The sequence below is a fragment of the Pristiophorus japonicus genome, unplaced genomic scaffold (assembly GCF_044704955.1).
Source record: "Pristiophorus japonicus isolate sPriJap1 unplaced genomic scaffold, sPriJap1.hap1 HAP1_SCAFFOLD_270, whole genome shotgun sequence".
In the NCBI taxonomy this organism is placed as follows: domain Eukaryota; kingdom Metazoa; phylum Chordata; class Chondrichthyes; family Pristiophoridae; genus Pristiophorus; species Pristiophorus japonicus.
The window spans coordinates 64,096-86,555 of record NW_027252450.1 but is presented as its reverse complement, the minus strand read 5'-3'; the positions used below and the strand labels follow the sequence as shown (position 1 = coordinate 86,555).

Sequence of the window (22,460 nt, the reverse complement as noted above, 5' to 3'; positions counted from 1 at the left end):
CGGAATAAAGGAAGCCCAGTACCAGCGGTCACTGTCTAAGGATAAAGTGTAAGCCATTTAGGACCGACACGAGGAGCATCTTCTTCACTCAGATCATTGTGAACCTGTGGAATTCTGTACCACAGAAAGATGTGGAAGCCAGTTGGATAGATATACTCAAAAGACAGTGAGATATGGCCCTTACGGCTAAAGTGATCAAGGGGCATGGAGAGAAATCAGGAAGGGGAAGTGAAGTTGCATGCTCAGCCATGATCATATTGAATGGTGGTGCTGGCTGGAAGGGACGAATGGCCAACTCCTGCACCTACTTTCTAAGTTTCTATGTTTCTATCTTCAGAATATGAGGTGCTTTGTTGTTCTTCGCCTTTTATTAACAAAAATTAAACACTAATTGCACTATCTTTAAACTTGAATGTGCTTGTAACGTGAGCATTGGTGGTTCAGGGGTAGAATTCTCGCCTGCCACGCGGGAGACCCGGGTTCGATTCCCGGCCAATGCAGTGTTTATGGAAGTATTTCCGAAAGCGTGTATTTAAAAATTAAACTTCCCGACTGTTTCAAGAGCGTACACAGAGAGGAGCGGCTGTTAAATGAGCGGGGGCACAGATATCTTTCGGTATAAAGAGCGGGAGCAGTGAGGATCGCTTGTAACGTGAGGGAGTAAAGGATTTGAGTTATTTTTCAAATAGCACGAGCAGAGGGAAGAGGCAATTTAAAAAGCGAGAACACACAGGAGTGGCTGTTTGCAGCACGGCAGCAGAGATGAGCGGGTGTTGAAAGAGCGGGAGCAAGTCTGGGCGGCAGTTTAATAAGGAGGAGCAGAAAGGAGCGGCGGTACCGTTTCCTCGAGCTGTGGCGATTTTCAATAATTCCATCAATGTAATATCTCCATCTTTGCAAATCACACCAAGCTGGGTTGCAGTGCGAGCTGCTAGGAGGCTGCAGCGGAATTGGACAGATTCGGTGGATGGCAGATGCCATATAATGAAGATAAGTGTGAGTTTATCCACTTTGGTGGCAAAACCTTGAAGGTAGAATGTTATCTGAATGTTGACCGATTTGTAAAAGCGGAGGGGTATTGAGACCTGGGTATTTTGGTACATCAGTCGTTGAAGTCATTCATACATACAGGTACAGCATGCAGTAAAGGAAGCCAAATGTCATGCTGGCCTTCATAGCGAGGAGATTAGGGTATCGGAGCATGGAGACTTGTACAGCACCTTGCTGAGACCAGACCTTGAGTATTGTGTGCAGTTATGATCATCTAATCTGAGGAAGGACATTCTTGCTTTTGAGGGAGTGTAGCGAATATTCACCAGATTGATTCCAGGGATGGCAGGACTGACATGAAGAAAGACTGGATCGACGAGGCTTATACTCGCTGGAATTTAGAAGAATGAGAGGGGAGCTCATAGAAACATTTAAAATTTGGTCGGGAATGGACAGGTTTGATGGCGTAAAAAGGTTCCCGCAGTCCGAATAAAGGAAGCCCAGTACCAGCGGTCACTGTCTAAGGATAAAGTGTAAACCATTTAGGACCGACACGAGGAGCATCTTCTTCACTCAGATCATTGTGAACCTGTGGAATTCTGTACCACAGAAAGATGTGGAAGCCAGTTGGATAGATATACTCAAAAGACAGTGAGATATGGCCCTTACGGCTAAAGTGATCAAGGGGCATGGAGAGAAATCAGGAAGGGGAAGTGAAGTTGCATGCTCAGCCATGATCATATTGAATGGTGGTGCTGGCTGGAAGGGACAAATGGCCTACTCCTGCACCTACTTTCTAAGTTTCTATGTTTCTATCTTCAGAATATGAGGTGCTTTGTTGTTCTTCGCCTTTTATTAACAAAAATTAAACACTAATTGCACTATCTTTAAACTTGAATGTGTTCGTAACGTGAGCATTGGTGGTTCAGGGGTAGAATTCTCGCCTGCCACGCGGGAGACCCGGGTTCGATTCCCGGCCAATGCAGTGTTTATGGAAGTATTTCAGAAAGCGTGTATTTAAAAATTAAACTTCCCGACTGTTTCAAGAGCGTACACAGAGAGGAGCGGCTGTTAAATGAGCGGGGGCACAGATATCTTTCGGTATAAAGAGCGACAGCAGTGAGGATCGCTTGTAACATGAGGGAGTAAAGGATTTGAGTTATTTTTCAAATAGCACGAGCAGAGGGAAGCGGCAATTTAAAAAGCGAGAACACACAGGAGTGGCTGTTTGCAGCACGGCAGCAGAGATGAGCGGGTGTTGAAAGAGCGGGAGCAAGTCTGGGCGGCAGTTTAATAAGGAGGAGCAGAAAGGAGCGGCGGTACCGTTTCCTCGAGCTGTGGCGATTTTCAATAATTCCATCAATGTAATATCTCCAACTTTGCAAATCACACCAAGCTGGGTTGCAGTGCGAGCTGCTAGGAGGCTGCAGCGGAATTGGACAGATTCGGTGGATGGCAGATGCCATATAATGAAGATAAGTGTGAGTTTATCCACTTTGGTGGCAAAACCTTGAAGGTAGAATGTTATCTGAATGTTGACCGATTTGTAAAAGCGGAGGGGTATTGAGACCTGGGTATTTTGGTACATCAGTCGTTGAAGTCATTCATACATACAGGTACAGCATGCAGTAAAGGAAGCCAAATGTCATGCTGGCCTTCATAGCGAGGAGATTAGGGTATCGGAGCATGGAGACTTGTACAGCACCTTGCTGAGACCTTGAGTATTGTGTGCAGTTATGATCATCTAATCTGAGGAAGGACATTCTTGCTTTTGAGGGAGTGTAGCGAATATTCACCAGATTGATTCCAGGGATGGCAGGACTGACATGAAGAAAGACTGGATCGACGAGGCTTATACTCGCTGGAATTTAGAAGAATGAGAGGGGAGCTCATAGAAACATTTAAAATTTGGTCGGGAATGGACAGGTTTGATGGCGTAAAAAGGTTCCCGCAGTCCGAATAAAGGAAGCCCAGTACCAGCGGTCACTGTCTAAGGATAAAGTGTAAACCATTTAGGACCGACACGAGGAGCATCTTCTTCACTCAGATCATTGTGAACCTGTGGAATTCTGTACCACAGAAAGATGTGGAAGCCAGTTGGATAGATATACTCAAAAGACAGTGAGATATGGCCCTTACGGCTAAAGTGATCAAGGGGCATGGAGAGAAATCAGGAAGGGGAAGTGAAGTTGCATGCTCAGCCATGATCATATTGAATGGTGGTGCTGGCTGGAAGGGACAAATGGCCTACTCCTGCACCTACTTTCTAAGTTTCTATGTTTCTATCTTCAGAATATGAGGTGCTTTGTTGTTCTTCGCCTTATATTAACAAAAATTAAACACTAATTGCACTATCTTTAAACTTGAATGTGTTCGTAATGTGAGCATTGGTGGTTCAGGGATAGAATTCTCGCCTGCCACGCGGGAGACCCGGGTTCGATTCCCGGCCAATGCAGTGTTTATGGAAGTATTTCCGAAAGCGTGTATTTAAAAATTAAACTTCCCGACTGTTTCAAGAGCGTACACGTAGAGGAGCGGCTGTTAAATGAGCGGGGGCACAGATATCTTTCGGTATAAAGAGCGGGAGCAGTGAGGATCGCTTGTAACGTGAGGGAGTAAAGGATTTGAGTTATTTTTCAAATAGCACGAGCAGAGGGAAGCGGCAATTTAAAAAGCGAGAACACACAGGAGTGGCTGTTTGCAGCACGGCAGCAGAGATGAGCGGGTGTTGAAAGAGCGGGAGCAAGTCTGGGCGGCAGTTTAATAAGGAGGAGCAGAAAGGAGCGGCGGTACCGTTTCCTCGAGCTGTGGCGATTTTCAATAATTCCATCAATGTAATATCTCCATCTTTGCAAATCACACCAAGCTGGGTTGCAGTGCGAGCTGCTAGGAGGCTGCAGCGGAATTGGACAGATTCGGTGGATGGCAGATGCCATATAATGAAGATAAGTGTGAGTTTATCCACTTTGGTGGCAAAACCTTGAAGGTAGAATGTTATCTGAATGTTGACCGATTTGTAAAAGCGGAGGGGTATTGAGACCTGGGTATTTTGGTACATCAGTCGTTGAAGTCATTCATACATACAGGTACAGCATGCAGTAAAGGAAGCCAAATGTCATGCTGGCCTTCATAGCGAGGAGATTAGGGTATCGGAGCATGGAGACTTGTACAGCACCTTGCTGAGACCAGACCTTGAGTATTGTGTGCAGTTATGATCATCTAATCTGAGGAAGGACATTCTTGCTTTTGAGGGAGTGTAGCGAATATTCACCAGATTGATTCCAAGGATGGCAGGACTGACATGAAGAAAGACTGGATCGACGAGGCTTATACTCGCTGGAATTTAGAAGAATGAGAGGGGAGCTCATAGAAACATTTAAAATTTGGTCGGGAATGGACAGGTTTGATGGCGTAAAAAGGTTCCCGCAGTCCGAATAAAGGAAGCCCAGTACCAGCGGTCACTGTCTAAGGATAAAGTGTAAGCCATTTAGGACCGACACGAGGAGCATCTTCTTCACTCAGATCATTGTGAACCTGTGGAATTCTGTACCACAGAAAGATGTGGAAGCCAGTTGGATAGATATACTCAAAAGACAGTGAGATATGGCCCTTACGGCTAAAGTGATCAAGGGGCATGGAGAGAAATCAGGAAGGGGAAGTGATGTTGCATGCTCAGCCATGATCATATTGAATGGTGGTGCTGGCTGGAAGGGACGAATGGCCAACTCCTGCACCTACTTTCTAAGTTTCTATGTTTCTATCTTCAGAATATGAGGTGCTTTGTTGTTCTTCGCCTTTTATTAACAAAAATTAAACACTAATTGCACTATCTTTAAACTTGAATGTGTTCGTAACGTGAGCATTGGTGGTTCAGGGGTAGAATTCTCGCCTGCCACGCGGGAGACCCGGGTTCGATTCCCGGCCAATGCAGTGTTTATGGAAGTATTTCAGAAAGCGTGTATTTAAAAATTAAACTTCCCGACTGTTTCAAGAGCGTACACAGAGAGGAGCGGCTGTTAAATGAGCGGGGGCACAGATATATTTCGGTATAAAGAGCGACAGCAGTGAGGATCGCTTGTAACGTGAGGGAGTAAAGGATTTGAGTTATTTTTCAAATAGCACGAGCAGAGGGAAGCGGCAATTTAAAAAGCGAGAACACACAGGAGTGGCTGTTTGCAGCACGGCAGCAGAGATGAGCGGGTGTTGAAAGAGCGGGAGCAAGTCTGGGCGGGCAGTTTGATAAGGAGGAGCAGAAAGGAGCGGCGGTACCGTTTCCTCGAGCTGTGGCGATTTTCAATAATTCCATCAATGTAATATCTCCAACTTTGCAAATCACACCAAGCTGGGTTGCAGTGCGAGCTGCGAGGAGGCTGCAGCGGAATTGGACAGATTCGGTGGATGGCAGATGCCATATAATGAAGATAAGTGTGAGTTTATCCACTTTGGTGGCAAAACCTTGAAGGTAGAATGTTATCTGAATGTTGACCGATTTGTAAAAGCGGAGGGGTATTGAGACCTGGGTATTTTGGTACATCAGTCGTTGAAGTCATTCATACATACAGGTACAGCATGCAGTAAAGGAAGCCAAATGTCATGCTGGCCTTCATAGCGAGGAGATTAGGGTATCGGAGCATGGAGACTTGTACAGCACCTTGCTGAGACCAGACCTTGAGTATTGTGTGCAGTTATGATCATCTAATCTGAGGAAGGACATTCTTGCTTTTGAGGGAGTGTAGCGAATATTCACCAGATTGATTCCAGGGATGGCAGGACTGACATGAAGAAAGACTGGATCGACGAGGCTTATACTCGCTGGAATTTAGAAGAATGAGAGGGGAGCTCATAGAAACATTTAAAATTTGGTCGGGAATAGACAGGTTTGATGGCGTAAAAAGGTTCCCGCAGTCCGAATAAAGGAAGCCCAGTACCAGCGGTCACTGTCTAAGGATAAAGTGTAAGCCATTTAGGACCGACACTAGGAGCATCTTCTTCACTCAGATCATTGTGAACCTGTGGAATTCTGTACCACAGAAAGATGTGGAAGCCAGTTGGATAGATATACTCAAAAGACAGTGAGATATGGCCCTTACGGCTAAAGTGATCAAGGGGCATGGAGAGAAATCAGGAAGGGGAAGTGAAGTTGCATGCTCAGCCATGATCATATTGAATGGTGGTGCTGGCTGGAAGGGACAAATGGCCTACTCCTGCACCTACTTTCTAAGTTTCTATGTTTCTATCTTCAGAATATGAGGTGCTTTGTTGTTCTTCGCCTTTTATTAACAAAAATTAAACACTAATTGCACTATCTTTAAACTTGAATGTGTTCGTAACGTGAGCATTGGTGGTTCAGGGGTAGAATTCTCGCCTGCCACGCGGGAGACCCGGGTTCGATTCCCGGCCAATGCAGTGTTTATGGAAGTATTTCAGAAAGCGTGTATTTAAAAATTAAACTTCCCGACTGTTTCAAGAGCGTACACAGAGAGGAGCGGCTGTTAAATGAGCGGGGGCACAGATATCTTTCGGTATAAAGAGCGACAGCAGTGAGGATCGCTTGTAACGTGAGGGAGTAAAGGATTTGAGTTATTTTTCAAATAGCACGAGCAGAGGGAAGCGGCAATTTAAAAAGCGAGAACACACAGGAGTGGCTGTTTGCAGCACGGCAGCAGAGATGAGCGGGTGTTGAAAGAGCGGGAGCAAGTCTGGGCGGCAGTTTAATAAGGAGGAGCAGAAAGGAGCGGCGGTACCGTTTCCTCGAGCTGTGGCGATTTTCAATAATTCCATCAATGTAATATCTCCAACTTTGCAAATCACACCAAGCTGGGTTGCAGTGCGAGCTGCTAGGAGGCTGCAGCGGAATTGGACAGATTCGGTGGATGGCAGATGCCATATAATGAAGATAAGTGTGAGTTTATCCACTTTGGTGGCAAAACCTTGAAGGTAGAATGTTATCTGAATGTTGACCGATTTGTAAAAGCGGAGGGGTATTGAGACCTGGGTATTTTGGTACATCAGTCGTTGAAGTCATTCATACATACAGGTACAGCATGCAGTAAAGGAAGCCAAATGTCATGCTGGCCTTCATAGCGAGGAGATTAGGGTATCGGAGCATGGAGACTTGTACAGCACCTTGCTGAGACCTTGAGTATTGTGTGCAGTTATGATCATCTAATCTGAGGAAGGACATTCTTGCTTTTGAGGGAGTGTAGCGAATATTCACCAGATTGATTCCAGGGATGGCAGGACTGACATGAAGAAAGACTGGATCGACGAGGCTTATACTCGCTGGAATTTAGAAGAATGAGAGGGGAGCTCATAGAAACATTTAAAATTTGGTCGGGAATGGACAGGTTTGATGGCGTAAAAAGGTTCCCGCAGTCCGAATAAAGGAAGCCCAGTACCAGCGGTCACTGTCTAAGGATAAAGTGTAAACCATTTAGGACCGACACGAGGAGCATCTTCTTCACTCAGATCATTGTGAACCTGTGGAATTCTGTACCACAGAAAGATGTGGAAGCCAGTTGGATAGATATACTCAAAAGACAGTGAGATATGGCCCTTACGGCTAAAGTGATCAAGGGGCATGGAGAGAAATCAGGAAGGGGAAGTGAAGTTGCATGCTCAGCCATGATCATATTGAATGGTGGTGCTGGCTGGAAGGGACAAATGGCCTACTCCTGCACCTACTTTCTAAGTTTCTATGTTTCTATCTTCAGAATATGAGGTGCTTTGTTGTTCTTCGCCTTATATTAACAAAAATTAAACACTAATTGCACTATCTTTAAACTTGAATGTGTTCGTAATGTGAGCATTGGTGGTTCAGGGATAGAATTCTCGCCTGCCACGCGGGAGACCCGGGTTCGATTCCCGGCCAATGCAGTGTTTATGGAAGTATTTCCGAAAGCGTGTATTTAAAAATTAAACTTCCCGACTGTTTCAAGAGCGTACACGTAGAGGAGCGGCTGTTAAATGAGCGGGGGCACAGATATCTTTCGGTATAAAGAGCGGGAGCAGTGAGGATCGCTTGTAACGTGAGGGAGTAAAGGATTTGAGTTATTTTTCAAATAGCACGAGCAGAGGGAAGCGGCAATTTAAAAAGCGAGAACACACAGGAGTGGCTGTTTGCAGCACGGCAGCAGAGATGAGCGGGTGTTGAAAGAGCGGGAGCAAGTCTGGGCGGCAGTTTAATAAGGAGGAGCAGAAAGGAGCGGCGGTACCGTTTCCTCGAGCTGTGGCGATTTTCAATAATTCCATCAATGTAATATCTCCAACTTTGCAAATCACACCAAGCTGGGTTGCAGTGCGAGCTGCGAGGAGGCTGCAGCGGAATTGGACAGATTCGGTGGATGGCAGATGCCATATAATGAAGATAAGTGTGAGTTTATCCACTTTGGTGGCAAAACCTTGAAGGTAGAATGTTATCTGAATGTTGACCGATTTGTAAAAGCGGAGGGGTATTGAGACCTGGGTATTTTGGTACATCAGTCGTTGAAGTCATTCATACATACAGGTACAGCATGCAGTAAAGGAAGCCAAATGTCATGCTGGCCTTCATAGCGAGGAGATTAGGGTATCGGAGCATGGAGACTTGTACAGCACCTTGCTGAGACCAGACCTTGAGTATTGTGTGCAGTTATGATCATCTAATCTGAGGAAGGACATTCTTGCTTTTGAGGGAGTGTAGCGAATATTCACCAGATTGATTCCAGGGATGGCAGGACTGACATGAAGAAAGACTGGATCGACGAGGCTTATACTCGCTGGAATTTAGAAGAATGAGAGGGGAGCTCATAGAAACATTTAAAATTTGGTCGGGAATGGACAGGTTTGATGGCGTAAAAAGGTTCCCGCAGTCCGAATAAAGGAAGCCCAGTACCAGCGGTCACTGTCTAAGGATAAAGTGTAAGCCATTTAGGACCGACACGAGGAGCATCTTCTTCACTCAGATCATTGTGAACCTGTGGAATTCTGTACCACAGAAAGATGTGGAAGCCAGTTGGATAGATATACTCAAAAGACAGTGAGATATGGCCCTTACGGCTAAAGTGATCAAGGGGCATGGAGAGAAATCAGGAAGGGGAAGTGATGTTGCATGCTCAGCCATGATCATATTGAATGGTGGTGCTGGCTGGAAGGGACGAATGGCCAACTCCTGCACCTACTTTCTAAGTTTCTATGTTTCTATCTTCAGAATATGAGGTGCTTTGTTGTTCTTCGCCTTTTATTAACAAAAATTAAACACTAATTGCACTATCTTTAAACTTGAATGTGTTCGTAACGTGAGCATTGGTGGTTCAGGGGTAGAATTCTCGCCTGCCACGCGGGAGACCCGGGTTCGATTCCCGGCCAATGCAGTGTTTATGGAAGTATTTCAGAAAGCGTGTATTTAAAAATTAAACTTCCCGACTGTTTCAAGAGCGTACACAGAGAGGAGCGGCTGTTAAATGAGCGGGGGCACAGATATATTTCGGTATAAAGAGCGACAGCAGTGAGGATCGCTTGTAACGTGAGGGAGTAAAGGATTTGAGTTATTTTTCAAATAGCACGAGCAGAGGGAAGCGGCAATTTAAAAAGCGAGAACACACAGGAGTGGCTGTTTGCAGCACGGCAGCAGAGATGAGCGGGTGTTGAAAGAGCGGGAGCAAGTCTGGGCGGCAGTTTAATAAGGAGGAGCAGAAAGGAGCGGCGGTACCGTTTCCTCGAGCTGTGGCGATTTTCAATAATTCCATCAATGTAATATCTCCAACTTTGCAAATCACACCAAGCTGGGTTGCAGTGCGAGCTGCGAGGAGGCTGCAGCGGAATTGGACAGATTCGGTGGATGGCAGATGCCATATAATGAAGATAAGTGTGAGTTTATCCACTTTGGTGGCAAAACCTTGAAGGTAGAATGTTATCTGAATGTTGACCGATTTGTAAAAGCGGAGGGGTATTGAGACCTGGGTATTTTGGTACATCAGTCGTTGAAGTCATTCATACATACAGGTACAGCATGCAGTAAAGGAAGCCAAATGTCATGCTGGCCTTCATAGCGAGGAGATTAGGGTATCGGAGCATGGAGACTTGTACAGCACCTTGCTGAGACCAGACCTTGAGTATTGTGTGCAGTTATGATCATCTAATCTGAGGAAGGACATTCTTGCTTTTGAGGGAGTGTAGCGAATATTCACCAGATTGATTCCAGGGATGGCAGGACTGACATGAAGAAAGACTGGATCGACGAGGCTTATACTCGCTGGAATTTAGAAGAATGAGAGGGGAGCTTATAGAAACATTTAAAATTTGGTCGGGAATGGACAGGTTTGATGGCGTAAAAAGGTTCTCGCAGTCCGAATAAAGGAAGCCCAGTACCAGCGGTCACTGTCTAAAGATAAAGTGTAAGCCATTTAGGACCGACACGAGGAGCATCTTCTTCAGTCAGATCATTGTGAACCTGTGGAATTCTGTACCACAGAAAGATGTGGAAGCCAGTTGGATAGATATACTCAAAAGACAGTGAGATATGGCCCTTACGGCTAAAGTGATCAAGGGGCATGGAGAGAAATCAGGAAGGGGAAGTGAAGTTGCATGCTCAGCCATGATCATATTGAATGGTGGTGCTGGCTGGAAGGGACGAATGGCCAACTCCTGCACCTACTTTCTAAGTTTCTATGTTTCTATCTTCAGAATATGAGGTGCTTTGTTGTTCTTCGCCTTTTATTAACAAAAATTAAACACTAATTGCACTATCTTTAAACTTGAATGTGTTCGTAACGTGAGCATTGGTGGTTCAGGGGTAGAATTCTCGCCTGCCACGCGGGAGACCCGGGTTCGATTCCCGGCCAATGCAGTGTTTATGGAAGTATTTCAGAAAGCGTGTATTTAAAAATTAAACTTCCCGACTGTTTCAAGAGCGGACACAGAGAGGAGCGGCTGTTAAATGAGCGGGGGCACAGATATCCTTCGGTATAAAGAGCGGTAGCAGTGAGGATCGCTTGTAACGTGAGGGAGTAAAGGATTTGAGTTATTTTTCAAATAGCACGAGCAGAGGGAAGCGGCAATTTAAAAAGCGAGAACACACAGGAGTGGCTGTTTGCAGCACGGCAGCAGAGATGAGCGGGTGTTGAAAGAGCGGGAGCAAGTCTGGGCGGCAGTTTAATAAGGAGGAGCAGAAAGGAGCGGCGGTACCGTTTCCTCGAGCTGTGGCGATTTTCAATAATTCCATCAATGTAATATCTCCAACTTTGCAAATCACACCAAGCTGGGATGCAGTGCGAGCTGCTAGGAGGCTGCAGCGGAATTGGACAGATTCGGTGGATGGCAGATGCCATATAATGAAGATAAGTGTGAGTTTATCCACTTTGGTGGCAAAACCTTGAAGGTAGAATGTTATCTGAATGTTGACCGATTTGTAAAAGCGGAGGGGTATTGAGACCTGGGTATTTTGGTACATCAGTCGTTGAAGTCATTCATACATACAGGTACAGCATGCAGTAAAGGAAGCCAAATGTCATGCTGGCCTTCATAGCGAGGAGATTAGGGTATCGGAGCATGGAGACTTGTACAGCACCTTGCTGAGACCAGACCTTGAGTATTGTGTGCAGTTATGATCATCTAATCTGAGGAAGGACATTCTTGCTTTTGAGGGAGTGTAGCGAATATTCACCAGATTGATTCCAGGGATGGCAGGACTGACATCTAGAAAGACTGGATCGACGAGGCTTATACTCGCTGGAATTTAGAAGAATGAGAGGGGAGCTCATAGAAACATTTAAAATTTGGTCGGGAATGGACAGGTTTGATGGCGTAAAAAGGTTCCCGCAGTCCGAATAAAGGAAGCCCAGTACCAGCGGTCACTGTCTAAGGATAAAGTGTAAGCCATTTAGGACCGACACGAGGAGCATCTTCTTCACTCAGATCATTGTGAACCTGTGGAATTCTGTACCACAGAAAGATGTGGAAGCCAGTTGGATAGATATACTCAAAAGACAGTGAGATATGGCCCTTACGGCTAAAGTGATCAAGGGGCATGGAGAGAAATCAGGAAGGGGAAGTGAAGTTGCATGCTCAGCCATGATCATATTGAATGGTGGTGCTGGCTGGAAGGGACGAATGGCCTACTCCTGCACCTACTTTCTAAGTTTCTATGTTTCTATCTTCAGAATATGAGGTGCTTTGTTGTTCTTCGCCTTTTATTAACACAAATTAAACACTAATTGCACTATCTTTAAACTTGAATGTGTTCGTAATGTGAGCATTGGTGGTTCAGGGATAGAATTCTCGCCTGCCACGCGGGAGACCCGGGTTCGATTCCCGGCCAATGCAGTGTTTATGGAAGTATTTCAGAAAGCGTGCATTTAAAAATTAAACTTCCCGACTGTTTCAAGAGCGTACACAGAGAGGAGCGGCTGTTGAATGAGCGGGGGCACAGATATCCTTCGGTGCAAAGAGCGGGAGCAGTGAGGATCGCTTGTAACGTGAGGGAGCAAAGGATTTGAGTTATTTTTCAAATAGCACGAGCAGAGGGAAGCAGCAATTTAAAAAGCGAGACACACAGGAGTGGCTGTTTGCAGCACGGCAGCAGAGATGAGCGGGTGTTGAAAGAGCGGGAGCAAGTCTGGGCGGCAGTTTAATAAGGAGGAGCAGAAAGGAGCGGCGGTACCGTTTCCTCGAGCTGTGGCGATTTTCAATAATTCCATCAATATAATATCTCCAACTTTGCAAATCACACCAAGCTGGGTTGCAGTGCGAGCTGCGAGGAGGCTGCAGCGGAATTGGACAGATTAGGTGGATGGCAGATGCCATATAATGAAGATAAGTGTGAGTTTATCCACTTTGGTGGCAAAACCTTGAAGGTAGAATGTTATCTGAATGTTGACCGATTTGTAAAAGCGGAGGGGTATTGAGACCTGGGTATTTTGGTACATCAGTCGTTGAAGTCATTCATACATACAGGTACAGCATGCAGTAAAGGAAGCCAAATGTCATGCTGGCCTTCATAGCGAGGAGATTAGGGTATCGGAGCATGGAGACTTGTACAGCACCTTGCTGAGACCAGACCTTGAGTATTGTGTGCAGTTATGATCATCTAATCTGAGGAAGGACATTCTTGCTTTTGAGGGAGTGTGGCGAATATTCACCAGATTGATTCCAGGGATGGCAGGACTGACATGAAGAAAGACTGGATCGACGAGGCTTATACTCGCTGGAATTTAGAAGAATGAGAGGGGAGCTCATAGAAACATTTAAAATTTGGTCGGGAATGGACAGGTTTGATGGCGTAAAAAGGTTCCCGCAGTCCGAATAAAGGAAGCCCAGTACCAGCGGTCACTGTCTAAGGATAAAGTGTAAGCCGTTTAGGACCGACACGAGGAGCATCTTCTTCACTCAGATCATTGTGAACCTGTGGAATTCTGTACCACAGAAAGATGTGGAAGCCAGTTGGATAGATATACTCAAAAGACAGTGAGATATGGCCCTTACGGCTAAAGTGATCAAGGGGCATGGAGAGAAATCAGGAAGGGGAAGTGAAGTTGCATGCTCAGCCATGATCATATTGAATGGTGGTGCTGGCTGGAAGGGACGAATGGCCTACTCCTGCACCTACTTTCTAAGTTTCTATGTTTCTATCTTCAGAATATGAGGTGCTTTGTTGTTCTTCGCCTTTTATTAACAAAAATTAAACACTAATTGCACTATCTTTAAACTTGAATGTGTTCGTAATGTGAGCATTGGTGGTTCAGGGGTAGAATTCTCGCCTGCCACGCGGGAGACCCGGGTTCGATTCCCGGCCAATGCAGTGTTTATGGAAGTATTTCAGAAAGCGTGTATTTAAAAATTAAACTTCCCGACTGTTTCAAGAGCGTACACAGAGAGGAGCGGCTGTTAAATGAGCGGGGGCACAGATATCCTTCGGTACAAAGAGCGGGAGCAGTGAGGATCGCTTGTAACGTGAGGGAGTAAAGGATTTGAGTTATTTTTCAAATAGCACGAGCAGAGGGAAGCGGCAATTTAAAAAGCGAGAACACACAGGAGTGGCTGTTTGCAGCACGGCAGCAGAGATGAGCGGGTGTTGAAAGAGCGGGAGCAAGTCTGGGCGGCAGTTTAATAAGGAGGAGCAGAAAGGAGCGGCGGTACCGTTTCCTCGAGCTGTGGCGATTTTCAATAATTCCATCAATGTAATATCTCCAACTTTGCAAATCACACCAAGCTGGGTTGCAGTGCGAGCTGCTAGGAGGCTGCAGCGGAATTGGACAGATTCGGTGGATGGCAGATGCCATATAATGAAGATAAGTGTGAGTTTATCCACTTTGGTGGCAAAACCTTGAAGGTAGAATGTTATCTGAATGTTGACCGATTTGTAAAAGCGGAGGGGTATTGAGACCTGGGTATTTTGGTACATCAGTCGTTGAAGTCATTCATACATACAGGTACAGCATGCAGTAAAGGAAGCCAAATGTCATGCTGGCCTTCATAGCGAGGAGATTAGGGTATCGGAGCATGGAGACTTGTACAGCACCTTGCTGAGACCAGACCTTGAGTATTGTGTGCAGTTATGATCATCTAATCTGAGGAAGGACATTCTTGCTTTTGAGGGAGTGTAGCGAATATTCACCAGATTGATTCCAGGGATGGCAGGACTGACATGAAGAAAGACTGGATCGACGAGGCTTATACTCGCTGGAATTTAGAAGAATGAGAGGGGAGCTCATAGAAACATTTAAAATTTGGTCGGGAATGGACAGGTTTGATGGCGTAAAAAGGTTCCCGCAGTCCGAATAAAGGAAGCCCAGTACCAGCGGTCACTGTCTAAGGATAAAGTGTAAACCATTTAGGACCGACACGAGGAGCATCTTCTTCACTCAGATCATTGTGAACCTGTGGAATTCTGTACCACAGAAAGATGTGGAAGCCAGTTGGATAGATATACTCAAAAGACAGTGAGATATGGCCCTTACGGCTAAAGTGATCAAGGGGCATGGAGAGAAATCAGGAAGGGGAAGTGAAGTTGCATGCTCAGCCATGATCATATTGAATGGTGGTGCTGGCTGGAAGGGACGAATGGCCTAATCCTGCACCTACTTTCTAAGTTTCTATGTTTCTCTCTTCAGAATATGAGGTGCTTTGTTGTTCTTCGCCTTTTATTAACAAAAATTAAACACTAATTGCACTATCTTTAAACTTGAATGCGTTCGTAACGTGAGCATTGATGGTTCAGGGGTAGAATTCTCGCCTGCCACGCGGGAGACCCGGGTTCGATTCCCGGCCAATGCAGTGTTTATGGAAGTATTTCAGAAAGCGTGTATTTAAAAATTGAACTTCCCGACTGTTTCAAGAGCGCACACAGAGAGGAGCGGCTGTTAAATGAGCGGGGGCACAGATATCCTTCGGTATAAAGAGCGGGAGCAGTGAGGATCGCTTGTAACGTGAGGGAGTAAAGGATTTGAGTTATTTTTCAAATAGCACGAGCAGAGGGAAGCGGCAATTTAAAAAGCGAGAACACACAGGAGTGGCTGTTTGCAGCACGGCTGCAGAGATGAGCGGGTGTTGAAAGAGCGGGAGCAAGTCTGGGCGGCAGTTTAATAAGGAGGAGCAGAAAGGAGCGGCGGTACCGTTTCCTCGAGCTGTGGCGATTTTCAATAATTCCATCAATGTAATATCTCCAACTTTGCAAATCACACCAAGCTGGGTTGCAGTGCGAGCTGCTAGGAGGCTGCAGCGGAATTGGACAGATTCGGTGGATGGCAGATGCCATATAATGAAGATAAGTGTGAGTTTATCCACGTTGGTGGCAAAACCTTGAAGGTAGAATGTTATCTGAATGTTGACCGATTTGTAAAAGCGGAGGGGTATTGAGACCTGGGTATTTTGGTACATCAGTCGTTGAAGTCATTCATACATACAGGTACAGCATGCAGTAAAGGAAGCCAAATGTCATGCTGGCCTTCATAGCGAGGAGATTAGGGTATCGGAGCATGGAGACTTGTACAGCACCTTGCTGAGACCAGACCTTGAGTATTGTGTGCAGTTATGATCATCTAATCTGAGGAAGGACATTCTTGCTTTTGAGGGAGTGTAGCGAATATTCACCAGATTGATTCCAGGGATGGCAGGACTGACATGAAGAAAGACTGGATCGACGAGGCTTATACTCGCTGGAATTTAGAAGAATGAGAGGGGAGCTCATAGAAACATTTAAAATTTGGTCGGGAATGGACAGGTTTGATGGCGTAAAAAGGTTCCCGCAGTCCGAATAAAGGAAGCCCAGTACCAGCGGTCACTGTCTAAGGATAAAGTGTAAACCATTTAGGACCGACACGAGGAGCATCTTCTTCACTCAGATCATTGTGAACCTGTGGAATTCTGTACCACAGAAAGATGTGGAAGCCAGTTGGATAGATATACTCAAAAGACAGTGAGATATGGCCCTTACGGCTAAAGTGATCAAGGGGCATGGAGAGAAATCAGGAAGGGGAAGTGAAGTTGCATGCTCAGCCATGATCATATTGAATGGTGGTGCTGGCTGGAAGGGACGAATGGCCTACTCCTGCACCTACTTTCTAAGTTTCTATGTTTCTATCTTCAGAATATGAGGTGCTTTGTTGTTCTTCGCCTTTTATTAACAAAAATTAAACACTAATTGCACTATCTTTAAACTTGAATGTGTTCGTAATGTGAGCATTGGTGGTTCAGGGGTAGAATTCTCGCCTGCCACGCGGGAGACCCGGGTTCGATTCCCGGCCAATGCAGTGTTTATGGAAGTATTTCAGAAAGCGTGTATTTAAACATTAAACTTCCCCGACTGTTTCAAGAGCGTACACAGAGAGGAGCGGCTGTTAAATGAGCGGGGGCACAGATATCCTTCGGTATAAAGAGCGGGAGCAGTGAGGATCGCTTGTAACGTGAGGGAGTAAAGGATTTGAGTTATTTTTCAAATAGCACGAGCAGAGGGAAGCGGCAATTTAAAAAGCGAGAACACACAGGAGTGGCTGTTTGCAGCACGGCAGCAGAGATGAGCGGGTGTTGAAAGAGCGGGAGCAAGTCTGGGCGGCAGTTTGATAAGGAGGAGCAGAAAGGAGCGGCGGTACCGTTTCCTCGAGCTGTGGCGATTTTCAATAATTCCATCAATGTAATATCTCCAACTTTGCAAATCACACCAAGCTGGGTTGCAGTGCGAGCTGCTAGGAGGCTGCAGCGGAATTGGACAGATTCGGTGGATGGCAGATGCCATATAATGAAGATAAGTGTGAGTTTATCCACTTTGGTGGCAAAACCTTGAAGGTAGAATGTTATCTGAATGTTGACCGATTTGTAAAAGCGGAGGGGTATTGAGACCTGGGTATTTTGGTACATCAGTCGTTGAAGTCATTCATACATACAGGTACAGCATGCAGTAAAGGAAGCCAAATGTCATGCTGGCCTTCATAGCGAGGAGATTAGGGTATCGGAGCATGGAGACTTGTACAGCACCTTGCTGAGACCAGACCTTGAGTATTGTGTGCAGTTATGATCATCTAATCTGAGGAAGGACATTCTTGCTTTTGAGGGAGTGTAGCGAATATTCACCAGATTGATTCCAGGGATGGCAGGACTGACATGAAGAAAGACTGGATCGACGAGGCTTATACTCGCTGGAATTTAGAAGAATGAGAGGGGAGCTCATAGAAACATTTAAAATTTGGTCGGGAATGGACAGGTTTGATGGCGTAAAAAGGTTCCCGCAGTCCGAATAAAGGAAGCCCAGTACCAGCGGTCACTGTCTAAGGATAAAGTGTAAACCATTTAGGACCGACACGAGGAGCATCTTCTTCACTCAGATCATTGTGAACCTGTGGAATTCTGTACCACAGAAAGATGTGGAAGCCAGTTGGATAGATATACTCAAAAGACAGTGAGATATGGCCCTTACGGCTAAAGTGATCAAGGGGCATGGAGAGAAATCAGGAAGGGGAAGTGAAGTTGCATGCTCAGCCATGATCATATTGAATGGTGGTGCTGGCTGGAAGGGACGAATGGCCTACTCCTGCACCTACTTTCTAAGTTTCTATGTTTCTATCTTCAGAATATGAGGTGCTTTGTTGTTCTTCGCCTTTTATTAACAAAAATTAAACACTAATTGCACTATCTTTAAACTTGAATGTGTTCGTAATGTGAGCATTGGTGGTTCAGGGGTAGAATTCTCGCCTGCCACGCGGGAGACCCGGGTTCGATTCCCGGCCAATGCAGTGTTTATGGAAGTATTTCAGAAAGCGTGTATTTAAAAATTAAACTTCCCCGACTGTTTCAAGAGCGTACACAGAGAGGAGCGGCTGTTAAATGAGCGGGGGCAAAGATATCCTTCGGTATAAAGAGCGGGAGCAGTGAGGATCGCTTGTAACGTGAGGGAGTAAAGGATTTGAGTTATTTTTCAAATAGCACGAGCAGAGGGAAGCGGCAATTTAAAAAGCGAGAACACACAGGAGTGGCTGTTTGCAGCACGGCAGCAGAGATGAGCGGGTGTTGAAAGAGCGGGAGCAAGTCTGGGCGGCAGTTTGATAAGGAGGAGCAGAAAGGAGCGGCGGTACCGTTTCCTCGAGCTGTGGCGATTTTCAATAATTCCATCAATGTAATATCTCCAACTTTGCAAATCACACCAAGCTGGGTTGCAGTGCGAGCTGCTAGGAGGCTGCAGCGGAATTGGACAGATTCGGTGGATGGCAGATGCCATATAATGAAGATAAGTGTGAGTTTATCCACTTTGGTGGCAAAACCTTGAAGGTAGAATGTTATCTGAATGTTGACCGATTTGTAAAAGCGGAGGGGTATTGAGACCTGGGTATTTTGGTACATCAGTCGTTGAAGTCATTCATACATACAGGTACAGCATGCAGTAAAGGAAGCCAAATGTCATGCTGGCCTTCATAGCGAGGAGATTAGGGTATCGGAGCATGGAGACTTGTACAGCACCTTGCTGAGACCAGACCTTGAGTATTGTGTGCAGTTATGATCATCTAATCTGAGGAAGGACATTCTTGCTTTTGAGGGAGTGTAGCGAATATTCACCAGATTGATTCCAGGGATGGCAGGACTGACATGAAGAAAGACTGGATCGACGAGGCTTATACTCGCTGGAATTTAGAAGAATGAGAGGGGAGCTCATAGAAACATTTAAAATTTGGTCGGGAATGGACAGGTTTGATGGCGTAAAAAGGTTCCCGCAGTCCGAATAAAGGAAGCCCAGTACCAGCGGTCACTGTCTAAGGATAAAGTGTAAACCATTTAGGACCGACACGAGGAGCATCTTCTTCACTCAGATCATTGTGAACCTGTGGAATTCTGTACCACAGAAAGATGTGGAAGCCAGTTGGATAGATATACTCAAAAGACAGTGAGATATGGCCCTTACGGCTAAAGTGATCAAGGGGCATGGAGAGAAATCAGGAAGGGGAAGTGAAGTTGCATGCTCAGCCATGATCATATTGAATGGTGGTGCTGGCTGGAAGGGACGAATGGCCTACTCCTGCACCTACTTTCTAAGTTTCTATGTTTCTATCTTCAGAATATGAGGTGCTTTGTTGTTCTTCGCCTTTTATTAACAAAAATTAAACACTAATTGCACTATCTTTAAACTTGAATGTGTTCGTAATGTGAGCATTGGTGGTTCAGGGGTAGAATTCTCGCCTGCCACGCGGGAGACCCGGGTTCGATTCCCGGCCAATGCAGTGTTTATGGAAGTATTTCAGAAAGCGTGTATTTAAAAATTAAACTTCCCCGACTGTTTCAAGAGCGTACACAGAGAGGAGCGGCTGTTAAATGAGCGGGGGCAAAGATATCCTTCGGTATAAAGAGCGGGAGCAGTGAGGATCGCTTGTAACGTGAGGGAGTAAAGGATTTGAGTTATTTTTCAAATAGCACGAGCAGAGGGAAGCGGCAATTTAAAAAGCGAGAACACACAGGATTGGCTGTTTGCAGCACGGCAGCAGAGATGAGCGGGTGTTGAAAGAGCGGGAGCAAGTCTGGGCGGCAGTTTAATAAGGAGGAGCAGAAAGGAGCGGCGGTACCGTTTCCTCGAGCTGTGGCGATTTTCAATAATTCCATCAATGTAATATCTCCAACTTTGCAAATCACACCAAGCTGGGTTGCAGTGCGAGCTGCTAGGAGGCTGCAGCGGAATTGGACAGATTAGGTGGATGGCAGATGCCATATAATGAAGATAAGTGTGAGTTTATCCACTTTGGTGGCAAAACCTTGAAGGTAGAATGTTATCTGAATGTTGACCGATTTGTAAAAGCGGAGGGGTATTGAGACCTGAGTATTTTGGTACATCAGTCGTTGAAGTCATTCATACATACAGGTACAGCATGCAGTAAAGGAAGCCAAATGTCATGCTGGCCTTCATAGCGAGGAGATTAGGGTATCGGAGCATGGAGACTTGTACAGCACCTTGCTGAGACCAGACCTTGAGTATTGTGTGCAGTTATGATCATCTAATCTGAGGAAGGACATTCTTGCTTTTGAGGGAGTGTAGCGAATATTCACCAGATTGATTCCAGGGATGGCAGGACTGACATGAAGAAAGACTGGATCGACGAGGCTTATACTCGCTGGAATTTAGAAGAATGAGAGGGGAGCTCATAGAAACATTTAAAATTTGGTCGGGAATGGACAGGTTTGATGGCGTAAAAAGGTTCCCGCAGTCCGAATTAAGGAAGCCCAGTACCAGCGGTCACTGTCTAAGGATAAAGTGTAAACCATTTAGGACCGACACGAGGAGCATCTTCTTCACTCAGATCATTGTGAACCTGTGGAATTCTGTACCACAGAAAGATGTGAAAGCCAGTTGGATAGATATACTCAAAAGACAGTGAGATATGGCCCTTACGGCTAAAGTGATCAAGGGGCATGGAGAGAAATCAGGAAGGGGAAGTGAAGTTGCATGCTCAGCCATGATCATATTGAATGGTGGTGCTGGCTGGAAGGGACGAATGGCCTACTCCTGCACCTACTTTCTAAGTTTCTATGTTTCTATCTTCAGAATATGAGGTGCTTTGTTGTTCTTCGCCTTTTATTAACAAACATTAAACACTAATTGCACTATATTTAAACTTGAATGTGTCCGTAATGTGAGCATTGGTGGTTCAGGGGTAGAATTCTCGCCTGCCACGCGGGAGACCCGGGTTCGATTCCCGGCCAATGCAGTGTTTATGGAAGTATTTCAGAAAGCGTGTATTTAAAAATTAAACTTCCCCGACTGTTTCAAGAGCGTACACAGAGAGGAGCGGCTGTTAAATGAGCGGGGGCACAGATATCCTTCGGTATAAAGAGCGGGAGCAGTGAGGATCGCTTGTAACGTGAGGGAGTAAAGGATTTGAGTTATTTTTCAAATAGCACGAGCAGAGGGAAGCGGCAATTTAAAAAGCGAGACACACAGGAGTGGCTGTTTGCAGCACGGCAGCAGAGATGAGCGGGTGTTGAAAGAGCGGGAGCAAGTCTGGGCGGCAGTTTAATAAGGAGGAGCAGAAAGGAGCGGCGGTACCGTTTCCTCGAGCTGTGGCGATTTTCAATAATTCCATCAATGTCACATCTCCAACTTTGCAAATCACACCAAGCTGGGTTGCAGTGCGAGCTGCTAGGAGGCTGCAGCGGAATTGGACAGATTCGGTGGATGGCAGATGCCATATAATGAAGATAAGTGTGAGTTTATCCACGTTGGTGGCAAAACCTTGAAGATAGAATGTTATCTGAATGTTGACCGATTTGTAAAAGCGGAGGGGTATTGAGACCTGGGTATTTTGGTACATCAGTCGTTGAAGTCATTCATACATACAGGTACAGCATGCAGTAAAGGAAGCCAAATGTCATGCTGGCCTCCATAGCGAGGAGATTAGGGTATCGGAGCATGGAGACTTGTACAGCACCTTGCTGAGACCAGACCTTGAGTATTGTGTGCAGTTATGATCATCTAATCTGAGGAAGGACATTCTTGCTTTTGAGGGAGTGTAGCGAATATTCACCAGATTGATTCCAGGGATGGCAGGACTGACATGAAGAAAGACTGGATCGACGAGGCTTATACTCGCTGGAATTTAGAAGAATGAGAGGGGAGCTCATAGAAACATTTAAAATTTGGTCGGGAATGGACAGGTTTGATGGCGTAAAAAGGTTCCCGCAGTCCGAATAAAGGAAGCCCAGTACCAGCGGTCACTGTCTAAGGATAAAGTGTAAACCATTTAGGACCGACACGAGGAGCATCTTCTTCACTCAGATCATTGTGAACCTGTGGAATTCTGTACCACAGAAAGATGTGGAAGCCAGTTGGATAGATATACTCAAAAGACAGTGAGATATGGCCCTTACGGCTAAAGTGAACAAGGGGCATGGAGAGAAATCAGGAAGGGGAAGTGAAGTTGCATGCTCAGCCATGATCATATTGAATGGTGGTGCTGGCTGGAAGGGACGAATGGCCTACTCCTGCACCTACTTTCTAAGTTTCTATGTTTCTATCTTCAGAATAT

At 45.6% G+C, this 22,460-nt stretch overlaps 15 non-coding genes across 15 annotated transcripts; all 15 read left to right on the top strand.

Annotated features, from left to right (window-relative positions):
* The first annotated feature begins 429 nt into the window (after positions 1-429).
* trnag-gcc (transfer RNA glycine (anticodon GCC)) lies at positions 430-500 on the top strand. Its single transcript has one exon. It is a non-coding gene; the product is annotated as a tRNA-Gly (tRNA).
* Positions 501-1,904: 1,404 nt separating this feature from the next.
* trnag-gcc (transfer RNA glycine (anticodon GCC)) lies at positions 1,905-1,975 on the top strand. The gene has a single exon. It is a non-coding gene; the product is annotated as a tRNA-Gly (tRNA).
* Positions 1,976-3,374: 1,399 nt separating this feature from the next.
* trnag-gcc (transfer RNA glycine (anticodon GCC)) lies at positions 3,375-3,445 on the top strand. Its single transcript has one exon. It is a non-coding gene; the product is annotated as a tRNA-Gly (tRNA).
* A 1,404-nt stretch (positions 3,446-4,849) lies between these two features.
* trnag-gcc (transfer RNA glycine (anticodon GCC)) lies at positions 4,850-4,920 on the top strand. Its single transcript has one exon. It is a non-coding gene; the product is annotated as a tRNA-Gly (tRNA).
* Positions 4,921-6,325: 1,405 nt separating this feature from the next.
* On the top strand, positions 6,326-6,396 carry trnag-gcc (transfer RNA glycine (anticodon GCC)). Its single transcript has one exon. It is a non-coding gene; the product is annotated as a tRNA-Gly (tRNA).
* Positions 6,397-7,795: 1,399 nt separating this feature from the next.
* On the top strand, positions 7,796-7,866 carry trnag-gcc (transfer RNA glycine (anticodon GCC)). The gene has a single exon. It is a non-coding gene; the product is annotated as a tRNA-Gly (tRNA).
* Positions 7,867-9,270: 1,404 nt separating this feature from the next.
* Positions 9,271-9,341, top strand: trnag-gcc (transfer RNA glycine (anticodon GCC)). The gene has a single exon. It is a non-coding gene; the product is annotated as a tRNA-Gly (tRNA).
* Positions 9,342-10,745: 1,404 nt separating this feature from the next.
* trnag-gcc (transfer RNA glycine (anticodon GCC)) lies at positions 10,746-10,816 on the top strand. Its single transcript has one exon. It is a non-coding gene; the product is annotated as a tRNA-Gly (tRNA).
* A 1,404-nt stretch (positions 10,817-12,220) lies between these two features.
* trnag-gcc (transfer RNA glycine (anticodon GCC)) lies at positions 12,221-12,291 on the top strand. The gene has a single exon. It is a non-coding gene; the product is annotated as a tRNA-Gly (tRNA).
* A 1,403-nt stretch (positions 12,292-13,694) lies between these two features.
* On the top strand, positions 13,695-13,765 carry trnag-gcc (transfer RNA glycine (anticodon GCC)). Its single transcript has one exon. It is a non-coding gene; the product is annotated as a tRNA-Gly (tRNA).
* Positions 13,766-15,169: 1,404 nt separating this feature from the next.
* trnag-gcc (transfer RNA glycine (anticodon GCC)) lies at positions 15,170-15,240 on the top strand. Its single transcript has one exon. It is a non-coding gene; the product is annotated as a tRNA-Gly (tRNA).
* Positions 15,241-16,644: 1,404 nt separating this feature from the next.
* trnag-gcc (transfer RNA glycine (anticodon GCC)) lies at positions 16,645-16,715 on the top strand. Its single transcript has one exon. It is a non-coding gene; the product is annotated as a tRNA-Gly (tRNA).
* Positions 16,716-18,120: 1,405 nt separating this feature from the next.
* On the top strand, positions 18,121-18,191 carry trnag-gcc (transfer RNA glycine (anticodon GCC)). The gene has a single exon. It is a non-coding gene; the product is annotated as a tRNA-Gly (tRNA).
* A 1,405-nt stretch (positions 18,192-19,596) lies between these two features.
* Positions 19,597-19,667, top strand: trnag-gcc (transfer RNA glycine (anticodon GCC)). Its single transcript has one exon. It is a non-coding gene; the product is annotated as a tRNA-Gly (tRNA).
* Positions 19,668-21,072: 1,405 nt separating this feature from the next.
* Positions 21,073-21,143, top strand: trnag-gcc (transfer RNA glycine (anticodon GCC)). The gene has a single exon. It is a non-coding gene; the product is annotated as a tRNA-Gly (tRNA).
* Positions 21,144-22,460: the final 1,317 nt, after the last annotated feature.